At 49.0% G+C, this 26,826-nt stretch overlaps 1 protein-coding gene and 1 long non-coding RNA gene across 13 annotated transcripts in view; one reads left to right on the top strand and one right to left on the bottom strand.

Moving 5' to 3' along the window:
* AP1B1 (adaptor related protein complex 1 subunit beta 1) overlaps positions 1-26,826 on the bottom strand; it is a 78,010-nt gene that overhangs the window by 45,948 nt on the left and 5,236 nt on the right. For 5 of the 12 annotated variants that reach the window (XM_057305917.1, XM_048221448.1, XM_048221446.1 and 2 more), the window contains exon 1: positions 5,865-6,015. The exons of 2 other annotated variants lie outside the window; for them this stretch is intronic. The gene's annotated coding sequence lies outside the window, so the exon portion shown is untranslated. Of the gene's footprint in view, positions 1-5,801; positions 6,039-26,826 lie in introns of those variants that run through there. 5 more of the 12 variants (XM_048221445.1, XM_048221449.1, XM_057305918.1 and 2 more) reach the window with 2 other exon arrangements.
* LOC130542450 (uncharacterized) lies at positions 6,309-9,113 on the top strand. The gene is made up of 3 exons (XR_008957011.1): positions 6,309-6,510; positions 8,417-8,621; positions 8,899-9,113. It is a non-coding gene; the product is annotated as an uncharacterized LOC130542450 (long non-coding RNA).

Consider the following 26,826-nt stretch of genomic DNA (forward strand, 5'->3'; position numbering starts at 1 on the left):
TCTGCTCTGGTTGTCAAGCTATTTTGATAAACCTGAAGTTGAAAATGTCACACCCCCTAGCCCATTTTAGAGCCAATAAATAAATGGAAGACAAGTAAATAAAGAAAAGAGAAAAGAAAGGGCAAAGGGCAGAAGATCAGGGCAACACCTCTGACGGGAGAAAGGTCCAGGCCACCTCCTTCATTGAGGCCAGATCACCATCCTCAACTTCCATACGTATCAGCTCAGAGACTAGAGCTGCTGGAGGTGCGGATGCAAATGCTGGGGGCAAGTGGCTCTGACACAGCTATAATGTGAGCACAAGCAGGCCCTTCCCTCCGCCTACAGCCCTCTAAGCCCACAGGCCTTCTGTGTTCCTTTGTCAAGCTCTTCACTGCTTTTGCAGTTGAGGAGCCTTCTGCCTGGATTAGCCTCTCTAGCTTCTAGAGTGGCTGCTTCAACTTATCCTTCAAATCTCGGCTTAGATGACATCACTTCAAGATACCGTCTCCAGGGTGTCTGGGTGGCTCAGTTGGTTGGGCGTCTGCCTTTTAGCTCAGGTCATGATCCTGGAGTCCCAGCATGGAGCCCTGCAGCAGGCTCCCTGCTGAGGCCCGCCTCTCCCTCTGCCCCTCACCCTGCTCGTGCTCTCTCGCGCGATCTCTCTCAAATAAATAAAATCTAAAAAAAAAAAAACAAAAACAACAACAACCCACAAAGATACTGTCCCTGCACTAAGTACAGATATTCCTGTCCTCACCCCCATCTCCATTCCTATTCATATGTTTGCTGAGCACCTCCCATGTGCCATAAACAGGTCTACATGCTAGGGATGCAGCAGTGAATAAATGACACAAAAATCCTTCCCTTCATGGAGCACACATCCCAATGGCAGACAGGGACCACAGGCAAGGTAAATAAATACAATATATACTATCTGAGATAGTGATAAATGCTATGGAGAAAAAGAAAACGGGAGGATAGGGAGTGTGGCAGAAGGGAGGAAAGGAGGTTAAAATTTAACCAGGTGGCCACCTTGGGAAGGTGACAGGTGACATTGTCTCAACATGCAGCCACTCAGCTTCATTCAGAGAATGAAAACCACAGAAGCAGACTCACCAGCTAATGAATTTTGTCATTCCACTCTCAATATGCTTAAGACCCTAAAAACAATTAGGTGTGGCAAAAAGCATGTGTCACCCAAGTCGATTCCTCCTCAGAGCTCTGATTTAACGAATGTTTTCAGTGCTGAAAATGAACAACGAAGACTGGTTTTAAAGCTTTGAGACTTGACTTCCAAACCTATTATCTTCCAGCTCAGGTCCACAGAAGAGATGGTAAACCTGGGAGAGCAGTCACTAAGGCAGGCATTCTGGCTGCTGATGGACTGTGGGCATTCAGGACTCAACCAGCCTCTTACCTTAACTAGAAGAGGTCTCCCAACTTTGGGGAGACCCTCTTAATGGAGGTCTGAGGTCAAGCCCAAGGCTAAGACCCAAAAAGCATAAGGTTTGAAAGTCTAAAACCACAGCCAAGCCCGTCCTCAGCAACATTAACAGGAGACCATCCAAGAATGAGGGGTTGATAAAGGGAAGGTGGCCACAACAGGTGTGACAGGGGCTCTCCAGGGGTCTATACTACTTAACAGGCACAAGCATACCACCGCTGTAAAATGGGAATTGCAATGTCACATACCTGAGGGATTTGTGAGGCTAAAACAGGTCAATACAAGGGCGCCTGGGTGGCTCAGTCAGTTAAGCATCTGCCTTCCGCTCAGGTCAAGATCCTGGAGTCCCTGCTCAGCAGGGAGTGCACTTCTCCCTCTGACCACCCCCCCTCGTGGCGCACTCTCTCTCTTAAATAAATAAAATCCTTTTTTTTTTTTTTAAGATTTTATTTATTTATTTGGGGCACCTGGGTGGCTCACTGGTTAAGCATCTGCCTTCAGCTCAGCATGTGATCCTGGCGTTCTGGGATTGAGCCCCACATCGGGCTCCTCCGCTGGGAGCCTGCTTCTTCCTCTTCCTCTTCCCCTGCTTGTGTTCCCTCTCTCACTGGATGTCTCTCTCTCTGACAAATAAATAAATAAAAATCTTAAAAAAAAAGATTTTATTTATTTATTTGAAAGAGAGAGCACAAGCCAGGGGAGAGGTAGAGGAAGAGAGAGACACAGGCTCCCCACTGAGCAAGGAGCCCCATGCAGGGCTCAATCCCAGGACCCTGGGATCATGACCCGAGCCAAAGGCAGACGTTTAACCAACTGAGCCACCCAGGTGCCCCAATAAATAAAATCTTTTTAAAAAAGTAAAATAAACATGTCAATACATACAAAGCCTTCAGCAGTGCCCAGCCCACCAAAGGGCCTACTGCTATAGGCTGGCCACTATTACTACTACACAGGGAGAGTGGTTACCACCAGCACCTCCTTGCTGTTCCCCAACCCCAAGTCTCTGGAGGCCCTGAAGCACTCTGGTGGTGCCTGTTGAAATGTAAGTCAGATCTCAGAACTCCTGCTCAAAACCCCCCAGCAGTTCCCAACTCACTCAGAGTAAAAGCCAGGGTTCTCATCTTGACCTGGAAGACCCCTCCATTCTCCTCTGACCTCATAACCCACTGCCCCGCTTATTACTCATCAGCTTCCCTGCTGTTCCTCAAACAAGCCAGGGACACTCTTATGCTTCACTATCTTAGGGCCTGGAAGGCTCTTTCCCCAGACCACGTCACTCTGGTGGCTGGCTGGGTGGTAGCAAAAAAACCAGACAGTAGTTAATTCTATCACCGGACAGACTTCTCCCTGTTCTCTTGGAGTGATATGAGGATGGACAGGAGATCATCTGGAAAGTACTTTGAATTCCCTAGGAATCAAAGAATCATAACAAGTGTGCCAGACATTTCACTAAGTCCTAGAGATACAGACAGTTAAGACAAGTCCTCCCCAAGGATTAAGAGCTGTTTACTTAGAAGACAGCCAAGTGAACAATGACAAACCTCATGAGCAGTGCCACAGGACACTGAGGAGGTTCAGGCCGGCAAGGTGGGAGAGATGATCAGATGGGAAGCTCCAAGGAGTGGCCCAGCAAAGAAAGAGGCACGTGTGACAGGAAAAAAATGTGTTCAGGCAGTGAGGATAGCACAAAGCGAAGACGCAGAGGTAAAAAGAGCTGGGGGTTGCAGAAGTGGCAAGCAGCTGAGTTTGACTGGAGCTTGGGAAGAGATGGAAGTGGGGAGTAGGAGAGATAAGGCAGGAGAGCCAGGCAGGAGTCAGCCCAAAAGGCCTTGAAGGCAATGATAAGGAATGTGAATTATAGCCTGAGGGCAAAAAGGAGTCATTAATGGATATTCAAGCAGATTATTTTTTTAAAGGATTCCCCAAGTGCTCAAGTGATATTTTCTCTCTCGTGTTATTTGTTCCTTTCTGTGTGAAGAGAAAACAAAACAAAACAAAACAAAACAAAACACTAAAACCATTTCTGGGCTGTGATCATGTATTAGTGACCTATCTCAGGCAAGGGGAAAAAAAAAAAAACCTGTTCAGAACAAGAAATATCTACATGTAACAGATGCCCTCTCAAGCCTTCATAATTACACCAAAATGCAAACCCCATACCCAAGCCACGTTTGCTCACTGTCAGCATGTCAGGTGTTGGTACCAGGTGTGGGGGTTTTCCGGGAAGTAAGCAGTCAAGACATGTAACAGTTTCAGAGGATGACCAGAAAAAATGGAAGTCCAAGCCCAAAGCCAGTAGGACCAACAGACTAAACTTGTTCTGAAACACTTTTAGGAAGTGAAACAAGAAGGGTGGGAGCAGTCCTGTGTATGTAAAGATCTCTGTTTGCAGAAGGAAGTAATACCCCACAAACCAGGGTTGACAGCCCTCCTCAGACACAGGCTCCCAGTAGGCATCAAACTGCCTAGGGCCACAGCACCCAACCACAGTAACAGTCTCTGCACAAATTTCCTTATCTAATCCCCACACACACCAGTGTTGGGGGGATGGGGAGAAGGTGGTGGTCAGTATTATTCTAGAGCTGAAGTAAAGGAGGCCGAGCCTAAGTAAGTTGTCCAGGCCACACTATCAGGAAGCTGCTGAGCTGGGGTTGGAACCCGGGGCTGACTGATGGGGAGTCCGGCAGTGCTTTTTCCATTACAACTCTGAGCCCTTCAGGCTGCTCAGGATGAAGTCTGTTCAACCCATACTCAACAAATAATCTCTCCACAACCTCTGAAGGATCTGATCTTTAAGAACTACTGAGGCTACTCTTTATGACAGTTTTTAAGAGGCTAGAGGAGGCTGGTGGGCTCAACTCAGGACAGGGAGCCAGATGCTCTGAGCTTTGCTCATGTTCCCACCATCTGTGACAAGTCGCTTCATCTCAAATCCTCCCTTGGAAGGATGGGGATAAGGTGACAATATTAAGTTTCTGTGAATTCAATGGAACTAGAACAGATCATAGAGTTTAAAAAAAGGTACTACAGTAATATTTATATCACAGCTTTCTTCAGAAGCATGTAAGAACCTTGACGGGTTCATTAAGGCTTGTAACACCCAGGACTGGATAGGAAGGCAGCAGGTCTTTCTCCTGCTGCTATCAGGGAAACTGAGGCAGAATTGGAGCAAGTGAATGTCTACAAAGGAATAAGGCTCAGACTCACAGAGTCTAGTCCTCCAGCCATCAAATGACCTCACCATCTCCCAAGCTGGGTTGTGCGCTCCTCGGCCAAGAAGCCAAATGGCCTGCACTTTTCTCAGAGACAGAGACCCTCCCCTTGAGAACGTTCTTCAAGAACCTAGGGCCAAAAGATCCCCTAGGGGTCATGTGCTTCCTTTCTTTACTCCAAAAGGAATGCAGCTCAACCACTCCTAAGAGAGGGTCTGAATATTCTTAAATTAGCTTCATGAATAGCCTGTTTTGTGTCTCACAGTTCTCAATAGTCAGGAAAAACTTCCACTTTTGCCCTGAAAGGTAATTACTTACAGCAATAGCCTGCAGCACTGTTTCATCCTAAATATGTGACTCAAATGTCCCTTGTGAAGATTAGACGCAAAGTAATAAGACGACATCTTTACATAGCTGCGAATAAATACGACGGCAGTTAAAGATATCAAACTGCCTCTACACCCCAGCCTTGCTCCAGCCTCTTCTGTCTCTGCACTTCGCAGGTCCCTGAAAGCCTGGGTAAGAACCCTGGCTCTGCCTATACCACAGGACTGACCTTACCATGTGTGATACAACCTCTCTGTGCCTTAGTTCCCTTGTGGATAAAATGCGGATATCAACAACAGCTGCCTCACAAGGGCTGTTGTAAAGTTTACATGTGCCATCGTACCTACAGTGCTTAGCACAGTGTTTAGCACAGCAGGAGCTCAGTAACTACCAGCTAGCATTTCGTCAGTATTTTTAGCATGATTACAGGTGTCCCCCGATAACCTGTCCATAAAACGCCGACGGATAGACCAAGCCCAAGCCTACCGCGGGGCAGGCGCTCAGGGCCGGTTCTTGACTTTTTTTTCTTTTCTTTTCTTTTTTTTCCTTTTTGGACCTTGGCAAAGAGATAAGGCCCTGAATGACAGGGAGGCCTCAGGATGTGAACGGGGAAACCACGACCGGGAGAGGAGTTCACCCCTGGCCAGGAGCGGACTCTCTCCGGAGGACGCCCCAGGAGGGGCTGCGGGCTGGGGCGGCTGGGATTCAGGCCGGGGCCAAGTGGGCACGAATGAATGAACCCGCAGTCCTTCTGTCTCGTCGTGGCTTGGGAAGCCACTCTCGCCTCTCTAGCGCCCCGTCCTCTCCGTGACCTCTGACCCCACAAACCCCCTCACCTCAGACCACCGCCTCCACGCCCCACTCCTTCTCCTGCCTCGCTGGACTTCCCGCTTCCTCACCCACAGGTCCGAACGGCTCCCGGCGCCACGGCGCGGCTCGGCTCGCCAGCAAAATGTCCGCGACCTCGTCCTCCCGCTCCCCCGGTGCGTCCGTGCCGCCGGCCGCTCGGAGCCCCGCGGCTGTCACCTGCCGGGCGGAAGTGAGCTGCCCGCGCGCGGGCACTTCCGGTGGACGCACGGCCTGGGGGCGGGGTCAAGGGTGCAACCCGGGCGGGGGAGGGGCCCACGGGGCGGGGCCAGGAAGGGGCGGGGACGAAAGAATTAACCCCTCCCCAGCCGCGGCGCACCCTCGCCGCTGTCTCCCGCAGAGCGCAAAAGAATTAGTTAATCGCTAAGTAACTTAAGGTGAGGATTTTAAAAGCCATCTTTTCCTTCTGAGTTACAGACGGGAAAACTGAGACTCTGAGAAAGACAAGGTTTTGCTCAAGATCGTTTACCTTATGAATGTTAATCAAAACCAGAGCTGTAAATCCAGTCTAGTCCTTGCTGCCCTTCGGTGCAGCCCTTTGGAAATTCCGACTGGAAGGGTTAAACCCATGTGCCTCCAAGGAACTTTTATCCAAGAGGAACTTCATAATATCCCGTTTTCCCTTTTGCTGGGTCTGCCAGGACGTCGATTCCTATAATCACCTCACTCCTGACTCTGGTACTATTAACTTTCTCCTTACAGATAATTTCTGATCATCCCCCTTAGAACAGTATTTCGTCACCGCTCTTTAAAAATGTTTTACTGGGAATGAGTTTAACTATGACGAGCTCATATTCTGACTCTAGGGCATTTTCTTTTTGCCATGATAGTGATTTCATTAGATTTGGGCACATTTGTAATCAGGTATCAATGCCACCTTTGTCAAAGGTGTTTCAGCGAGATAATAATTAAAGGTTTATAAACAAAACTTAAGGTTGAAAAAAGAACATCTATTTTTTGAAAGTTGCTTATTACTAGGGGCGCCCAGTTGGTTCAGTCTGTAGAGCATGTGATTCTTGGTCTTGGGGTTGTGAATTCAAGCCCCACTGTTGGGTGTAAAGATTACTTAAAAATCTTTAAAAAAAAATAAATAAAAGTTACTTATTGCTACATTATGAGACCATGAATGTCAGGCTGAAATGCTAGTCAGTTAAAATGATTCAGAAGTTTGAAGTAACATTTCCCCATTTCTTACATGTAAAAGGTGACTTTACTGTTCAATTCTTTACAGGAAAAGTAAAGAACACCTTGTTTTTGTGTGTGGGGAGGAAGTATTTCAACTATGAACTATAAATATACATAACTGGAAATTGTTATTTCTAATGTTAACACTCCGGTTAGCTAAGGATATATTTGTGTTGTCTTGAGTACTTGTATGGGTTTTTTTTTTATAATTACAAATTTAGTGAGCCCTTCATATGTGTAAGGCACTCCTTTTACATACATTGCAGCCTTAAACAAGTGACTTTGGCTTCACACTCTTTCTTACATTATTCACCTACGTATTAGAAAACATTGCTTTTATTTTTTATTATTTTTTTATAAAGATTTTTATTTATTTATTTGACAGAGATAGAGACAGCCAGCGAGAGAGGGAACACAAGCAGGGGGAGTGGGAGAGGAAGAAGCAGGCTCATAGCGGAGGAGCCTGATGTGGGGCTCAATCCCATAACGCTGGGATCACGCCCTGAGCCGAAGGCAGACGCTTAACTGCTGTGCCACCCAGGCGCCCCAGAAAACATTGCTTTTAGATACATCACTATCACCAGGTTATAAACCAAATATATATAAGAGAAGGAATTAGTTTCATCCTCTAGATTATATAAGTAAAAGGTTAGCATTTGAAATATGTGTTAATTCAACTCCGGGAGACAATTGAAGGCAAACACTAACCTAAGGAAAATTTTTTGCTAGTGAAAATATGAAACCTGGTGATGGGGGGGTGCCTGTGTGGCTCAGTCGGTTAAGCTTCAAGGTGCCTTAGGCTCGGGTTATGCTCTCTGGGTCCTGGGATCAGTCCCCAGTCAGGCTCTCCGCAGAGCAGGGAGCCCGCTTCTCCCTCTCCCTTTGCCCCTCCAACCCCACCCCCAGCCCCGCTGTGCTCCCTGGCTCTCGCTCTCAAATAAATAAATAAAATCTTAAAAAAATATATGAAAACATGAACAATGGCAATGTTTGTTTGCTTTGCCTTTACTTATGTTTTTCACATTGCTTAAATATTAGATATTAAAAAGCCAATCATGGGTTCCTTTGTACCTCGACTGACATGATTTTTTTTTTAAGATTTTATTTATTTGCTAGAGAGAGAGAGGGAGTGCACAAGCAGGGGGAGTGGCAAACAGAGGGAGAAGCAGGCTCCCCGCTGAGCAAGGAGCCCGATGAGGGACTTGCTCCCAGGACCCTGGGATCATGACCTGAGCTGAAGGCAGACGCTTAGCTTAACTGACTGAGCCACCCAGGCGCCCCTCGACTGACATGATTTCTTAAGGTATGTTCGACCTTTGTTTTGCTTATCTTTGTGGTCTGTAGCCTGATTAACAAGGTGACAGTAAAAGATACATTTTTTTCTTTTCTTTTTTTTAAGATTTTATTTTTAAGGAATCTCTACACCCAAGGTAGGACTCAGACTTACAACCCTGAGATCAAGAGTCGCACGCTCCACCAACTGAGCCAGCCAGGTGCTCCAAAGATACAATTTTTTTAATTTGATAAGATAAAGGCTTTTGAGTCTCTGCTTTGGTAACCCAAGCTATGAAGTTACCTGAAGCTTTTGTCAAGACCAGAGAGAAGTATATAGTGTATGTGTATAGTTTGCTTCTGTATGACTTGATTGGCCTGTTTGTAAATTGAATCGTTACTTAAGAATTATCAGTTCCGGGGCGCCTGGGTGGTTCAGGCATTAAGCATCTGCCTTCGGCCCAGGTCATGATCTCAGGGTCCTGGAATCGAGTATCGCATTGGGCTCCAATCCCGCATTGGGCTCCCTGCTCAAAGGGGAGTCTGCTTCTCCCTCTCCTTCTTCTTCTTCTTCTTTTTTTTTAAAGATTTTATTTATTTATTTGACAGAGAGAGACAGCCAGCGAGAGAGGGAACACAGCAGGGGGAGTGGGAGAGGAAGAAGCAGGCTCCCAGCGGAGGAGCCTGATGTGGGCCTCGATCCCAGGACTCTGGGATCACGTCCTGGGCTGAAGGCAGACGCTTAACGACTGAACCACCCAGGTGCCTCTCTCCCTCTCCTTCTGCACCACCCCCACCGTACCCCACCCCACCCCCCGCTTGTGTGCTCTTTCTCTCTCTCTCTCTCTCTCAAATAAATAAATAAAATCTTTAAAAAAGAAAAAAGAATGATCACTTCCAGGGGCACCTGGCTGGCTCAGTCAGTGGAGCATGCCCCTCTTGATCTGGGGGTCATGAGTTCGAGCCCTACGTTGGGTGTAGAGATGACTTAAATAAATAAATATATTTTTAAAAAAAGGAATGATCAGTTTCAGTAGATAGTAAGGTACAACTGAATATGATAGTTTCTAATATTCTCTTAGATGTACTTAATTTACAAAGGAAAAAATATATATATTTACCTGATGCTCTTCTAAGAAATTATGATACTGAAAGTGTGAAGGTGGTTAGTTTCTTAACCTGTTTCGAAACACCAACATTTTTATTTGGAATGATTATTGCGAAGAGCAGAATGTCTTTTTTATCCAAAACTTGAAGCATACCTGGAATTTACCAGTGCTCGTGCCCATTTTAGAATGTCATTTCTTAAAATAATCCACTAATATTTTGAACATTTTCATCATTTGGTTTTTCTTTCTGCTAAAGAACAATTAAATCCTAATTTGGCATAGGATCCCTTTAGGCTGAAATCTGGATGGGGCCCATAGCAATTAAATAGTTCTTTAATGCTTCCTCCCCGCCCCTGTACCAACACCTAGCGAGACACCAAACTCTTCTAACATATCTCGTTGGAAATTCACAGTCGGCCCCGTGCCTAGATATCTTCTGCTGTTTAATCATTTTAAAAGGTAGCTGAACATGCAGGTTTTGTCATACATAACCTATCTGGTAAGAAAGATAATCTTTGGTAGCACTTTATGCTTATGGTAGTTCTAGATGGTTTTGTTACTTACGGGGAACTAATGGCAACTCTCTTAGGCTCAGCTGAGAAATAGAATAGGAGCTATTGTTGTTGGTTTTTTTTTTTTTTTTTTTTTGAAGGCCAAATAGATCACAGAAGATTCTAGGAAACTCTGGAGAAGGCGGTACACATTTGCCATCATCAAAATTCTTATTTGCACTTACAGAATGTGTGTTCTGTTTTTTAAATGTGTAGTTTCATTCATTTTTTTTCATCTTGGCAGTGGAGAGTTTTATTCTCAAAGAATAAAAAATGTTTGGTTTAGGGGTTCCTGGCTGGCTCAGTCAGAAGAGCATAAGATTATTAATCTCCGGGCTATGAGTTCAAGCTCCACAGGGGTATAGAGATTACTTAAATAAACAAAACAAAACAAAACTTTTGGGGGGCACCTGGATGGCTCAGTCAGTTAAGCATCTGCCTTCGGCTCAGGTCATGATCTTAGGGTCCTGGGATCGCCTGTGTAGGGCTCCCTGTTCAGCAGGGAGTCTGCTTCTCCCTCTCCCTCTGCCCCTCCTCCCCCAATCTGTTCTCTCTTAAATAAATAAATTAAATATTTTTTTAAAATTTGGGTTATATGCAGTAAGTAGACTGCTCATGCACTGGTGACCCGCTTTTAACCTGTCCCTTGGCTAGAAGCAACAAAGGTATAGGTATAGATACTTGTCTGATTTTTTTGGAAACTAATATTTTTTTTAGCTCATAAACTATTAGTGGACCTGTGGTTGTACTTAATAACCCTTTATTTACCTCATACTTCCATTGCAAATAAAGTTTGAGCTCCATGCCCCTTTCCCCTCTTATTTTGGTCAGTGACAAAATAAGTATTTTTTAAATGTACTGGAAAATGTAAAGATTGGTAATTAGACCACTTACTAAATGATAGGAATGGATCATAATTAAGAATTTGTGTTTTCTCAAAAATAAACTCAAAATGGATGAAAGACCTAAATGTGAGACAGGAATCCATCAAAATCCTAGAGGAGAACACAGGTAGCAATCTCTTTGACCTGGGCCATAGCAACTTCTTGCTAGACACGTCTTCAAAGGCAAGGAAAACAAAACAAAAATAAACTATTGGAACTTCATCAGGATAAAAAGCCTTTGCACAGCAAAGGAAACAGTCGACAAAACCAAAAGACAACCTACTGAATGGGAGAAGATAATTGCAAATTTCTTATTGGATAAGGGGCTGGTATCCAAGATCTATAAAGAACTTGTCAAACTCAACACCCATAAAACAAATAATCCAGTCCAGAAATGGGCAGAAGACATGAACAGACATTTCTCAAAAGAAGACATACAAATGGCCAACAGACACATGAAAAAATGCTCCATATCACTCGGCATTAGGGAAATACAAATCAAAACCACAATGAGATACCACCTCACACCAGTCAGAATGGCTAAAATTAAGGGGTTCCAGGGTAGCTCAGTCAATTAAGCATCTGCCTTCGGCTTGGGTCCTGATCCCGGGGTCCTGGGATCAAGCCCCACATTGGGCTTCCTGCTCAGTGGGGAGTCTGCTTCTCCCTCTCCTGCTGCCCTGCTCGTGCTCTCTCTCTACCTGCCAAATAAATGAATAAAATTTATTTAAAAAAAAAAGAATGGCCAAAATTAACAAGTCAGGAAACGACAGATGTTGGCGAGGATGTGGAGAAAGGGGAACCCCTCTTACACTCTTGGTGGGAATGCAAGCTGGTGCAGCCACTCTGGAAAACAGTTTGGAAATTCCTCAAAAAGTTAAAAATAGAGCTACCCTATGACCCAGCAATTACACCACTAGGTATTTACCCAAAGGATACAAATATAGGGATATGAAGGAACACTTACACCCCAATGATTATAGCAGCAATGTCCACAATAGCCAAAATATGGAAAGAGCCCAGATGTCCATTGACAGATGAATGGATAAAGAAGATGTGATGTATATACACAATGGAATATTACTCAGCCATCAAAAAAAGAAATCTTCCCATTTGCGACAATGGGGATGAACTAGAGGGTATTATGCTAAGCAAAATAAGTCAATCATAAGAAAGACAATTAAATGATTTCACTCACATGTGGAATTTAAGAAACAAAACAAAGGATCATAGGGGAAAGGAGGGAAAAATCAAATAAGATGAAACCAGAGAGGGAGACCAACTATAAGAGACTCTTAATCATAGGAAACAAGCGGAGGGTTGCAGGAGGGGAGGTCAGTGGGGGGATGGGGTGACTGGGTGATGGGCGTTAAGGAGGGCACATGATGTAATGAGCACTGGGTGTTATATACAACTGATGAATCACCAAATTCTACCTCTGAAACTAAAAATACACTATATGTTAATTAACTGAATTTAAATTTTAAAAAATTGTGTTTTCTGTGGGGCACCTGGCTGGCTCAGTCAGTGAAGCACGTGACTCCTGATCTCAGGGTTGTGAGTTTCAGCTCCCTGTTGGCTATAGAGATTACTTAAAAATAAAATCTTTAAAAAAATTCTAAAAAAAAAAAAAAGGATTTCGGTTTTCTGTGTTTTTATTGCCTTCCCCCACTTACTGTTTTGTTTTGTTTTGTTTTGTTTTGTTTTGTTTTGTTTGGAGGGGGGCAGGAGCAGAGGGAGAGGGAGAGAGAAAGAGTCCCAAGCAGGCTCCCTGCCCAGTGCGAAGCCCGATATGGGGCTCATTCTCATGACCCCGAAATTTTGACCTGAGCCAAAATCAAGAGTTTGGCGCTTAACCCACCGAACCGCCCGGGTGCCCCTTCCCCATACTCTTTGAATGTGATTTTTTCCCTCTGGCATAAGGAAACAAATTCCAGAACTCTGCTGACTTGAAGGGCTCACTATGCCAAAGGGGACTGTTACTAACTTCTTTTTTTTTTTTTTTTTTTTGAGTCACTGGCAAGGCTGAGTTCTCTTTCAGTCCCTACCTTCCTAATTTTAAGAAGAAAATTGTCATAATTGAGATTTACTAAGAAATCAAAGGGACACGTATGTTCTAGCTTGCATGTTATGATTACTGAGAAATTCGTCTTCTACAATATAGCAAATTACTCTTCCTTTAAAAACAGGCACATCTCTCGGGCTAGATGTGAGATGAGAGTCAGACGCTTCACCGACTCTGCCACCCAGGCGCCCTCTAAATCCTTTTCTGAAGTAGGCAGGGCACGGGTGGAATAATTTTATATGTACATCCCATGTTCCACGTGCTATGCAGTGGAGGAACTACCCTTCCCTAATGATAAATGTTGGCAAATGCTATCAGCCTCACTGGGGAACAAAATTTCCCTGGGCATGTGACATGGAAAGAAAAGAATATCCAAACCAAACACCAGCAAACCTTTAGGTTACCAGGGGCGCCTGGGTGGCTCAGTCGGTTAAGCGTCTGCCTTTGGCTCAGATCATGATCCCGGGGTACTGGGATCGAGCTCACACTGGGCTCCCTGCTCAGTGGGGAGTCTGCTTCTCCCTCTCCCTCTGCCTGCCACTCCCCCTGCTTGTGTGTGCGTGCTGTCTCTGTCAAATAAATAAATAAAATCTTAAAACAAACAAGTAAAACAAAACCTAAAGATACCAAGCTGGAGAGCCTATGTGAAAGTAAGTTAGTGGTAAAAGCAGTCAGAGCCTTGAGATTCCCCAGAAGACAGGGACGCCTGGGTGGCTCAGTCTGTTAGGGGTCTGACTGTTGATTTCAGCCCAGTCATGATCTCAGGGTTGTGAGATTTAGCTCCGCGTTGGGCTCCGCGCAGTGGGTGGAGCCTGTTTCGGATTCTCTTTCCCTCTCCCTCTGCCCTTCCCCTGCTCACTCACCCTCTCTCTCTCACTCTCTCCCTAGAAGTAAATTAATATTAAAAAGAAAAAGATTTCCAAGAAGACAGAAGTCACAGTGTTCGTTTGTTCGGGAAGGACATCGAGGGAAGGCGGCATTGATGCTAGGCCTTGCCCAGTGGGAACAGAACATAGTGGGAGGGGATGTAACTCCAAGAGCTTAAGTCAAACAGTGTGTGAGTGTCAGAGCTAAGGGCCTGGTCCTACAGCCCCAGCATACATGCTCTTATAAGTCCCATTCATTCACCTAAAATCTATTTGTCACTCCTACCTGAGCCAGGAATAAGGGGGCTACAACATGAACAAGAGCTGGCACAGACTCTCCTTGGGCTACTGCTGAGTATGGGAGAGAGACAAATAAAGGGGCAGTTCAGCCCAGAAGGACCAGGGATGCACAGGAGACTCGGGCAGCAAACTTGCCCTGGGAAAGTCAGGGAAGGCTTCCTGGAGGTGGTGACGTCCAGCCCAACCTGTGAAGGATGATATTGCTACTATCAATAGTTGTCATGAACCAGGCACTGTGCTAGGCTCTCCCACGTATTAAGTCACTGGACTCTGCCCAACAATTTGAGGTTCCATGACTGTCCCCAGGTAAAACTGAGAAAACAGGCCAGTAGGCACACCTCCCTGTGGGTCTGGGCCTCCTCTCCCACAGCTCAGCCTGGCAAGAGAGCTAAAAATATAGTACTACTATATTAAAGCACAGCTTAGCATCAAAGACTGGATACTTATGGCTTGCAGAGGTGGGAGCCAGAAGCAGAGGAAGGGGGCCTCTCGGGGGCTTCCCTCTCCAGCGCCACCCCCAAACCCAGCTGGCCACTCTGCCTGAGTCCCACTCACCATCAAATCCTGACAGCTGTGGCTAGAACAGTCATACCTGGGTCTTATGCATCTCACGTGGCCCTCTGAGACCCCAGGCCCAGGAGGAACCCCTGGGTTCGGGAGGGTGGAGCAGAGCCTATAATGGTAAAGTCTGCGTGGATAGAGAACTGACTTTTCCCAACAAATACACCATCGCTAATAATAACCTCACCTCCTGGTTGGAAGAGGACGTTTTAAAACTTTTCTTCAAGTCCCATTCACTTTCCACCCTGCCCTGTTGAGCTGGCTGATGTGGGACTGGCCTGTTTACCTCTTTGAGCCTCAGTTTCTCTTCCTTGAGAACCCTGCAGTCATTATGGGCCAAGCTCCATCGTAGACCCTTGACATGCATTCTCAAGAGGTGGGGGCTACAATAACCCTCACTTTACAGGTGAGCATGCTGAAGCCTTGAGAAGCCGAGGAACTTTCCTACTTTTACAAGGCGACAATGGACTGAGCTGGGAGTCAGGGCCCATGCTTTCCCCCCCGCCCCCCCATACCTGCCTCACGGGGTTTCATCCAATGAGAGAAAGGTTGGGAGTTCTTGTGGTGTCGTGAAATGACCCAGGACCTGCTGCTGGCACTGTGTGCCCTTCAACAAGTCCTTTCCTCCTTCTGACACACACAGTCTCCCAGCAGGTCCTTCCCCACCCTCCCGCCACAATAGTGTGGAATAAACAGATGTTGCACAAATTAAGTATTATTTCCGTCTATGCCCACTAGAGGGCCCCCAAATGACACTAACAGCCACCCTTCCCTTCCTATGTAATTGTTAACACAGGCAGCCCCACAGCATCCCTGTCCCAATCTCCTTTCTAGACTCTTCTTCCTCTGTGATTACTATGCCTCTACTTCAATTTCTGTTTGCTTGCTGTTTTTATTATTTTTACCCTAGAAATTACTAGAAGTTACATCAGGTCCTTTCTGGAAGGAGGCAGGAGGTGACATTGTCCACAGCCTCACTAACAACACCAGCACTGCAGCTGCTGACGGGTTGGCTGGCTCAGGTTGTTGGCGTGAGGCTGATGCAGACCGGCCAGGTCCAAGGACCAGGGGGTGGGGGTGGGGGTCCTGCAGGACCAACCAAGAGAGTCCTTGGCTTAGCGCAGTAGAGAAATGAAATGTGAGGCAAGAAGTGAGAGCAGAGTTTATTAAGGATATAGAGAGAGTGTAGATACAAAGCGTCTGCAGGACTCAGAAGGAAAGAAGAGTGAGTCTCATCTTTGGTGGGAGCCTGGGGGTTTTACTGAGGATTGCAGTCCGGTGCACGTGGTTTCTCGGGCATCCAGGAACAAAGCGAGTGTTTAGGTGTCCTCCATAAGTCACTTCGGCCCTGGAGCCAGGGGTCTTGGTGAGTCAGTGGTCTTGGAAAACGTTCATGACAACCCTGCCTGGTCACTCCTTAGATGTTATCTGTAGGGCTGGAAGACTCCAAAGAACTCAACTCCTGGACCTTTACAACGAGGATATACATCACCTGTACGAGAGACATGTGTAGGGTAGGGATCCTGGCAAGAATAGAAGGAGGAAAAGCAGCGAAAAAGCTGTTCATGGGGTCCCGTCATTTTCCCTGTCTCAAGGCAGTGGTAGGTCTGCAACTGGCCCACCTACCCTGGGATCGGCATCCGGCTTTCACTCCTGCTAAGCCAGATGTATGCGTTTATTTATTTATTTTTTAAGATTTTTATTTATTTGAGAGAGAGTGCATGCAAGAGAGAGCATGAGCAGGGGAGAGGGGCAGAGGGAGAGGGAGAGGGAGAAGCAAACTCCCCGCTGAGCAGAGAGCCCGATTGTGGGGGTTGATTCCAGGGCCCTGGGATCAGGACTTGAGCTGAAGGCAGCTGTTTAACTGACTTAGCTACCCAGACGCCCCAAGATGTGTGTGTTTAGATCTGTGAGAAGGGTCCTGACTTCTCCAGAACCCCCACGTACACCATCAAGGTTGGCAGCAGCAAGAACCAACCAGGGTTCCAGTCTGCCCACATGGGTTCCAGCTCATTCCTGAGGGTCCCGGAATGTTCTGGTCCTCTCCTGCATTACCCCTGCCCCCCCTTTCCTGACAGCCTGCCCATCTGTAAGCTCCAGCATCGAACTCAGTGACATCCTTCCAGAGATTGCTTAAGCCGCTCCGATAATCGCCCAGGTTCACACCCCTGAGACAAATCCCATACTCTCTATGGCCTGGTATTTCTGCTTGAACCCTGACTGAATGAGAGGAGGGACACTGGTTTAGAGCAGGCAGGTTCTTAGAGCTCAGGGTCTCCCAAGGCTGTCATTGTGAGGTCCTCCTAATAGACCCACTCAAACAGAGTCCAACTTCCCTAACTTCCCCGTAGCTACGTGTGACTAGAGGAGGAGAGACTTTTGCCAAGTTGACAACAGAAAGCTGCAGTTACCTGCCATCCCATGGGCCAAATAAAACAGAAGGAAACCCAGAACTCTACATTAAAATCAGATCCTCTGTATCACAAGGGGTACCGTGGTAAGTGGGCATCCCAGAACTGGGATACCCTGGGGACAAAACGGGTGATGGGGGTCTGTGGATGGGTATTAACACCGCTCCCTATCAGGATGGAGTCCTGTGCTCCCCAGGAGCAGAGTTTGGACCTCAGTATCCAGTTTGGGACACTGACACTGCTCTAGAGCTCAGTTGGGTAAAGAGGCACATGTGCGCTGGGCTCCCGGCTGGGGCTGGGCTGGACTTCCATGATGCCTGGACTCTGCAGCTCGAGCCCTAGATGGCCACCAGGGGGCTCCCAAGCCATGTCCAGGGAGGCAGTGATAGCCCTGGGCTGTGCCGTAGAGGAAGAATCCAGGGTGGAGGAGTGGGCTTCTCCAAGGTTGAGCAGGGCACGTTCCCCGTGCAAGGCAGCCAGCCGCATGTGTAGGAACTCTTGGTGTCGTAGCTCATTTGATCCACTTTGGGTAGCTGGGGGTACGAAGCTGGGTTAGTGCCCTTTGGGACCTCCATGGGGGCTACAGGCATGGAAAGGCCTGAGGCTATCATCACACAGGGTGGGGAGGCTGGAGATGGCAGGCCTCCGACTCATGAGGATTTCTTTTCTTTTTCTTTTCTTTTTTTTTAAGATTGTATTTATTTCAGAGAGAGCAGAGTGGTGCAGGGAGGGGGCAGAGGGAGAGGGAGAAGCAGACTCCCTGCTGAGCAGGGAGCCCGACAAGGGGCTTGATCCCAGATCTCAGGACCCCAGGAGCACAACCTGAGCTGAAGGCAGACGCTTCACCAACTGAGCCACCCAGGTGCCCGACTCATGAGGATTTCCGATACTCCTTCACTGGTCACCAACTGTGTGATCCACCGCCCCTGTTCAGACCTCAGTTTTCCCATCTGTACAACGAGGAGGCTGGATCAAATGATCACACAGGTGGCTTCCAGCCCCAGTAATCATGGTGACCGTGGTGGCAATGGTGGTAACAGTGCCATTTGCCAAGAACTCATTATCTGCCAGACTCCACACAAAACTCCTTTAATTCGACTGTTTCCCTTCATCTGCATGATAACCCTGTGGTGTAGGCACAACTGTCACCCCCATTTCATAGGGGAAAACACAGAGGCTCATACAGCTGAAAAAGAGTTGGGCTAAGAGAGAGATAATACAGCTGGGAAGACCCCATCCCAGAATCATATGGACCTGGGCTTGGGCCCAGATTCCTCTGTTTCTGGCTGTGTGACCTTGAACAAGTCACTCACCCTCTCTGTGCCTCTGTCTCCGCTGATGCCTGCTCCACAGGCCTGCCACGAGGACCAAAAGCAGTCACGCCAAATGCCGGGCATGCAGGGAGCACACCACATCAATCACTGTTCCGTATTAAATGCATTATTATCTGTGGCTGGGATGGGAACCACAATCCACCTGGTCCCACGGCACCGGCTCTCTACCCTCGGGGTAACTCCCTGCTGGAGCAGGAGGTGAAATGCTGTCTGGGTTGAGGACTCGGATTTCACGACAGGCTCAGGTCGCCACAGCTGCACAGCAGGCTTGTCAGGTGCCTAGAAAGCTGCCTGGCCCCACTCTCGAGCCAGACAGGGCAGCCCCCGCAAGCATCCTTGCTCACCCGGCCAGTGGCCTTCTGCCACCCCAGCCTGGCAGGCCCGCAGCCAACTTCTGCCCCCAGGAGCTTCCCATTTGCTCCTCACCAAACTCTCTGAGCCTCCTTTGCAGGGCTCACCCGCCAGATAATAGAATACCTCATAGCCTCCCATGGGCTGCCCTCTGGAAGACAGAGCTTCACTGTCCCCCCAAGTTGGCCTCCTGCCTGATCCCTTCGCTAGTAACCCCCGAGCGGCTGATTCCCTTGTGCCCACCTAGCTCACCTGCCTGGGTACCAAGCAGACGCTGTTCTTGAAGAGGACATTATTGATATCTGTGTCTGGTAGACGCCATTAAGGGAATGAGCTGGCAGTGTTCTTGGTCTCCTGGGTCCCTACCATCTGGTTTCTACTGGTTGCTGTTCTTTGCACACAGGGTAGAGCCCTGGGAGTGGATGGGGCTGCTGCTTCTCAGTGCCTGACAGAGCCAGGCACACAGTGGGGCTCATAAGAATGTGAATGAATGAATGAATGAATGAATCAAGTGAAAGAATAAACCATGCAGGGCCAGGTTTGGTCTTTGGATGTGGGGGACTCAGGGGCTCTCAAAGGCACCGGGAACCCTGGATCTGGGTCCTGGCTCTGTCTGCCACCACTCTGCAGCTCTGGGACCTCGAGCAAAGGTCTCAACCTGTCCCAAGCCTGTTTCCTCTTCTGTAAACCAGGGAGAGTAACCGTCCCGGCCTCCTGGAGCCAACGTGGAGACGCCGTGGAAAGAAGTGAGCACAGCCTGTTCTGATTACCCACCCTATGAATGCCCACCGTCCTGAGCCACCGGGGAGCTAGAGGTGGGCTTGGAGGTCAGGGGTGATGCTCAGCTGGTCGCTAGGGTGCTGGCAGGAAGCCTTAGTGGTGAGCTTCCGTCGGCCCAGCTGGGGCAGGACGAGGGGTAGGAAGCCAAAGGTGTGAGCTGCCTGGATGGCTCGGTGGCCCAGCCCTGTTTGCATTCTGCCCAGTGTGGCCCGCAGCTGCTGGTGGTAGCCTCCTCACCACCCTCCCATCCCCCGCTTCCCCCGATCCAGCCTCCAGGCAGAGGGAGCCTTCAAGAATTGCATCTGACACACGGCCGGCTGGCCCCTGCCTGAACCCTTCTCAGAAACTTCCCTGATGGCACGACGCTCCTAGCCTCTGCCTTCTCCTCCCTCACCCTTCAGCTCTGAGCTCCAGCCACCTGGACCTCCTATCCAATTTCTCGTGTCATTCTGCCAGTGCCATCACTGTCCTTTGCCCCTTCTCTAGTAACTTCTTGTTACTAGCACAGTAACAGGAACCCGGCCAGGCCCTGTGCTCAGTGTCCCCTCTCCAGCGTTGGGGGCCCAACACCAGCTGGGGAGGGGTGGGGGGGTCTGATCCCAACAGCGCCCTCCAACCCCACCTTTTGCCCATCCCCTCGCTCTAGGCCTGCGCCCTGGAGGGCGTTTCTGAGCCTGGCGGAGCCAGGCCTGACCAGAAGCTGGCCCACTGCAGGCACTGCGTCAAGCGTCCTCCCCAAGCGCTGCACCAAGCTCTTTCTCTGTAACCTCAAGCTCCTGGTGGCCGTAAATCTTCTCCCAGCAGGGACTGCAGAAGCCCCGCCTGGCAGCCCGGCCAAGGCTGACGCCCTCGCCCTCCTGCTGGCTCTGATGCAGAGTGCAGTTCCTCTCAGGGCCAGGGCAGGATGCCCAGGACCAGCACGGCAGCGTCCTCGCTGTCCCCCTTCAAGGCCATCCCGAGGGGCTGGGCTCCCCACTCCCCTGCCCTTCCCCTCTCGGCCTTGCTCTGTCCATCGGAAAAACAAGGGGCTTGGGTCTGAGTCTTTTTAAAAATTCTGATGACACTCATAACCACAATCCCTCAACAGTGCTCACCCCCGCAACACGCGATTTTGCACAAAACTTTACCAACCGCTTCCCCCACCAGATCAGCCACACATCTGCCTGGTTGGGAACCTCTACATTTCAAGAGCTACTGTTATTTGCAAAAAGCGAGTTGCAAGACAGGATGTAAAATCTTCTTTAAACCTAAGATCAGGGGCGCCCAGCTGGCCCAGTTGGTGAGCTGCAACTCCTCATCTCGGGGTTGTGAGTTTGAGTCCCACGCTGGGTGTAGACATGACTCAAAAATAAAATCTTTTTTTAAGAAACCATAAAAATTAGCGTTTACTTGCAAATGCATGAAAGGATCTGGAAGAATGTACATCATAAATGGTTCCCGAGTTTCTCTCCGGGCAGTAGGGCTACAGGTTCGCCGTCTACTTCAGACATTTTTGTAACTATTTTTTTAACAAGTCCACGCTACTTTGAGGGATTTTTTGCCCCCATCTAAAATATAATCCTATAGTATTATGGCCAACAATCTCAAATTCTCCAGACCCTTGATCCTTCTGTTGAGCAGAACGATGATGAGGACTCAGGTTTTTGGAAGACTGAGTGACAAGAGATCAACAGGATTAAAAGCATGACTTGACACTTAACCACTGGATTCCTCTGAACAAGGTAATCAACCTCTCTAGGCCTCCCTTTATTCTCAAAAATGGGGTTAGTAGTAACTCCCACACCTCAGAGGATTTCTTATATTGGCAAGAAGAAAAACGTAACAATGTCTTTTTTTTTTTTCTTCTCTTTCTTCCTTTTTTTTTTTTTTTTTTTAAAGCAAAGACTCTTGAGTGAGGTTGACTCTTAAGCCCCTGCCCGGGTCCCCCGTGGAGGTTCCGTGTCTTGCAATTGCTTCCAATGGCTTCCCAGCTGTTGGGTCTCACCCTGGACCCCTGGAAGGTCCCCGCAGGGCCAGGAGCCCACAGGACAAATGTGGCTAATGGAATCTGGCCTGGACTCTTGTGTCTGGCTCCAGTTCAGCAATGGGGATATAAAAAACCCAGACATCACCTCATCGCTGTTTCATCAAAAAAAGAGACTTTCTCCCTGCAAATCCCTGCAGAGGACAAATTCTTGCTGGCTATGTGGCCTGGGAGGGAGCAGGAAGAGAGGAAGAGGGAAGCTGGGGAGTTCTCCCCATCTTGGGGGTACAGGGCAGCCTGGGTTGTCACTACAGGCCTGGGACTGGCTCTTTGGTAACCATGACAACTCCACTCCCAGGCACTGTGTGGGCCCCTGACAAGCATAAGCCCCTCTCCCCCTCCCCACACCCTATAAGGGAGGTACCAGATCCCCTTCTTAAAGAGGTGAGGGGCCTTGTCTGAGGTCACTGAGCTATAGGCAGGATTTGCCCCCCAGTCCAACTGACTCCAAAGCCAGTGCTCTCTCAGCTTCCTGGGAGTCAAGAGGCCTGTGGCATAAGCATGGCTCTCCTCAAATGCCATGTGCGACCCTGGACATGTCTGAGACCTTCCTGAGCATCCCCTCAGGGATTTTCAGAGAAAAACTCCAGGCCAACCAACCACCTCCCCCAGGATAGTTCTGCCATGAGTTTACATGTTGGGCTTTCCTGGAAGATTTGATCTGAACACAGGGCCTAAGAGCCTCGGAAAGAAAAATAAAACAAAAGACAAACAAAACCTCCACAGGACCAGAGAGTCTCCAAGAGATAAGACAGGAGGTTCCCATGGTCCTGGAAATCCCATGTGCTCTTTCTAGAGGACAATCCAGCCTCGCCAGCTCTCTTGCTCCTGCCTGCTCTGTCCACCTGGCTCAGGGTCCCCATGGCTTCTCCTCTATCCCTCTAGAGGGCCTGGGGTCCGTCCCTTCATGCCTCACTAAGTACCAGTCAGAACACTGGAGACCCTGTAGGCTTCTCAGGACTCCTCAGCAGGGCTGCCCAAGGCCAGTGCCCCAGGACAACTAGACAGATGTGGGCCTCACTGACCCCCATGCCCTGTCTTCCTTTCCCTTCCTAGTCTTCAGGGTCATTACGAGGACAGGGGGCCCAAGGGTGTTTCAGGAAAAGCTATGAATCCAGATTTTTATGTTAAATCACCCAGCTGTTAAACGTTGACAACTGTACCAGTCATTTGCTATGTGTTCTCAGACCCATTCCCCGCCCTTTCTCTGCTTTGCTTGGCATCTCGGGTGCTCAATCCTGTGAACTACATTTCCCAAGCTCCTCTGCCAACTGACTAGTTAGGTTCAGCCAATGGGAGGCACTGAAGGAAGACTGGCAGGTGGGACGAGGCCAGGCTATGTCCCATCTCTCTGTGCATGCCAGGGGTCTCCTCCAAAGCCTCAGTGCCCTCCAGACAGCCCATCCTCCATGGGTCCACGTCACAAATTTGGGTAACCAGCCCTCTGCTGCCTCCTGTTTGGTCGTTAAAATTGTCCCTGTTGACTTCTCTAAAGTGGGCTCTGTTTTTCTGACTGAAATGGCAATTAATTCAAATCTTTTTTTTTCTTTTTTTTTAAAGATTTTATTTATTTGAAAGAGAGAGAGAGGGAGAGAGAGAGAGAGAGAGAGCATGCACAAGTAGGGAGAGTGGCAGAGGGAGAGGGAGAAGCAGACTCCCCTCTGAGCAGGGAGCCCGATGTGGGGCTCGACTCCAGGATCCCAGGATCATGACCTGAGCTGAAGGCAGATGCTTAACAACCGAGCCACCCAGGCCCCCCCCATCCTCTTTTTTCTGCACACTTTTTTCATCATAGTAAAATACATAGAACATAAAATTGACCATTTAACCATTTCTAAGTGTACAATTCAGCAGCGTTAACTACATTCACAATGCTGTGCAACCATGACTATTTTTTTCAAATGAATTTTTTTAATACTCTTGGGTGGGGTAGGGGCCAAGACAGCTGGTCCACAGGCCACATCAGCCTGTGGGCACCCTGCTTGTGACTTTCACTTTGCAGTTGGCAAATATTCTCTCATGTATTCCCCCGCCTGAGCGTCCAAAAGCCCACGATCTTAATGGGAGAGGACAGACGATCCCATTCCACAGAGGAAACTGGAGCTCAGGCAGCCATGGCTACTGACCAGGACACCTGATTCCCAGCCCTGTGCTCAGTCTCGCACCCCAGCCAGCTTCCTGTTAGCCGCCTTCCTCCCAGACTTCAAACCTGCGCACACGTCCCCTGCTGCTCTGCCCCCCAACAGAGGGAACTCCTGCCAGGGGGCTCCCCTTCAGAGTGTCATCTGGGGAGTCGGGAAGGAACGGGGGTCCTTGGGGTCTACACCCAAGGACACCACGGAACTGGGCACCAAGTAAGAGTAATAATAATGTCAACAACAACAATAATACAACCTAATGTTTATTCACATTCAGCTCCTTCTGCATTCGGGAAGGAAGGAAGTGCTGGGGGTCTTGCATCCCTGCCTTCCGGGGGTCAGATGGAAGTCTGGAAAAGCTCAGAGCAGAGGCCTTTGTAATTAAAACAAACCAACGACCAGCCTAGTGGGGGCCTACTACATTCCCCAAGCAACTTCAGGTACTTTGTCTCTTAATCCTCGAGAATCCTGAGAACACAAGAGGCTCCTTAAGGAGGCCCATCCGGTTTCACAGCAAAGGGGTGGAGCCGGGACTCAGACCCAAGTCTCCTTGTGCACCAAGACCATGGCCCCTACGCACCCCCTGTGCTCACGCTAGCCTCCCTGCCTTTGCCGGGGCTGTTCCTCCATGCGGGGCTGTCTCCGCAAGGGATCATAAAATGGGTGTTAGACTGGGCTGAAGGGTCCCCCAGGGCCTGCCGCAGTCCTTCCCCCATCGCTGGGCAGGGCCCTGGACCAGTGCCCAGGCTCTGCAGCGGCCTGAGGAGAGCCAGGCAGGCCCTCAGCCAATTGCTGAAGAGGCACAATGGCAGGGGGGAGAGGGGCCTGGGGTAGACGACAGAGGCTTTTGGTGGCCCCAAATCTCTGCCAGGCCTCGGTGGGTAACAGGGCATCTCACAGGTGTGGGTTTAAACCTGGCTCTGAATCACAAAAACCCAGGTGTGTCTGGGAACACAGAAACCTGCTCTGAAGGACACTTGAGAATCATCCTAGCTGCCTCCAGGGGAGGGGGCTAGGGACAGAAGAGGGGAAGGGAGACTTTTCATTGTCCACCCTTTGGACCTTCGGACTTTTAAACCATTAATAAATCATTTAAAAAGTTTAACTCTGGTTTGGTAAATTATTGCTGTGTGACCTTGAGCAAGTCACTTAACCTCTCTGAGCTTCTATTTCCCCAGCTATAAAATAGGGTTAATCACAGCGCTTATTTCATAGGGAAAGAGTAAGGTATAAATGAAAGTATTCACACAAAGTGCTTAGCGTGGGGCCTGAGGCACAGTAAAAGCTCTATTAAAATGGGATTACTATTATTATTATTAATACCGTTATTATTATTATTATCTATCTCTCAGACCCCAAGCAAGGGCTACTATCGTGGTCCTCTGTCACCGCCCAAGATCTCTTCCTGAAGACTGAGGCCATTCCAGCAAATGCCAGCTCTGTTACTATTAGGTCTGCGACTTGGGTAGATCATTTCATCCCTCTGTGCCTCAGTTTCTTCCTCTGTGAAACAGAGATACTAGTACTTGCCCACTATTCACAAGATTATTAACAATCAAGATTTAGCCATTCACTATTTCCCAGTGATCTCTGCACCACATATGGTGGCAGGCACAGTTGGGGGGTGCCAAGGTGAGGGCAAGGGGCTCACAGTCTTGTGGGAGGCAGCTAAGTTAACAGATGCTTGCAACAAGAGAGAGAAGTGGTGGATGGGGGAGAGGGAGCTAAGAGGCCAGCAGAGGAGTCTAACCCAGCCTGGGGTGAAAAGGGCACCAAGGAAGCCTTCCTGGAAGAGGTGTTGACACAACTAAGCACTGAGAGACGACCAGGGTTTGGTCAGTCAGCAGAGAAAGAGGGTCAGAAAATACCCTGCAGGCAGGGGCAACAGTAAGAACAAGGGCTAGAGGTGGAAGACCCGGTGGGTTGTTCCAGAACAATCAGGAAGTGAAGCCAGCCCCAATGAGGGCAGTGGGAAGATGAGGGGAGGCTTTTGTTACTGACCTGAGAGGACTGCTTGGTTTCAGACACCAGGTCGACCACTTATCTGCTGTGTAACTTGGGCAAGTTACTTAACTTCTCTGTGCCGAATGAGGCAAACAGTGTTTATCCCACTCTGTTGTTGTGAGGATAAGAGGGAGTTAATTCACATAAGGTGCTTGGAGCAGGGGCTGGCACACAGCCCGGTTCTGTTCTGTCCTCCACAGGCCCAGGCGCGCCATGGCCTTCAGGGAGCTGATGCTGACTCAGTGTGTGCTGAGTGGATGAAGGAGCGAGCAAATGGCGCCAAGCTCTCGGACAGCCCCATGCCACCGCCCCGCCGACCCCAGGGCTGGAGCCTGCTCTGGCCTCACCCCCCCGCCCCCCTGGAAACCATCTCAGCCACAAAATGCCCTTCGCTAGTTCCCATCTCTGACACTGCCTGCAGGGACCTCAACTTCAGAGCCCCAGGCTTGGGGGGCTAGGCTGGGCCTGGAAGGGGAAGGAGACCCCTGCTGACAGTCACCTGCTAGTGCTGTGTCTGACACAGGGGTCCACCTCCAGTAACTCAGGTCTGACTCTCCGGATCCTATGGATGAAGAGACCGAGGTTCAGGGAGGTGAGGTCTGGCCTGGGGGGAAAGGGGAGTCGTGCTCAAGGTCGCAGGCTCCAGAGCTGGGCTTCTCCACTACCCCCATCACCCAGCCTATCTGAGCTCTCTCCTGTTTGCTCAGCCTGGTGCTGATGCCCCTGTTCAAGGTGAAAGATTCAAGGTCAGGGGGAGACTAAGAGAAATCAGAAGGATGGATGTCAGTGCTGACACCGTAAAGATCATTCACACCGTACAAATGTGGAAACTGAGACCCAGAGAGATTCTGTCAGCCACTCTGAGCTGCCCAGCCCATTCACGGTAAGGCTGTGGTGGGACCTTGTCCTTCCTCTCAATGCACGTGCCCCACTACCCCCAGGTGCCCAGGGAAGCCCAGCAGGCTGGGGCCTGAGACAACCACGGTGTCTACAAATGGGAACCAGGAGAAAAGGGAGAAGCAGTGGTTGGCAGGCAGTTTCGGTGGAGAGAGTTCGAAGGGAGCTGCAAAGCAGGCACCGTGGGTCCAGAACGGGGACTGGCACCCAACCGGGGAAAGCACACCCCTCGCTCTGGGCCCTCTGCCCGCCGCAGCCACAGG

Source organism: Ursus arctos, unplaced genomic scaffold, assembly GCF_023065955.2.
Source record: "Ursus arctos isolate Adak ecotype North America unplaced genomic scaffold, UrsArc2.0 scaffold_34, whole genome shotgun sequence".
NCBI lineage: Eukaryota > Metazoa > Chordata > Mammalia > Carnivora > Ursidae > Ursus > Ursus arctos.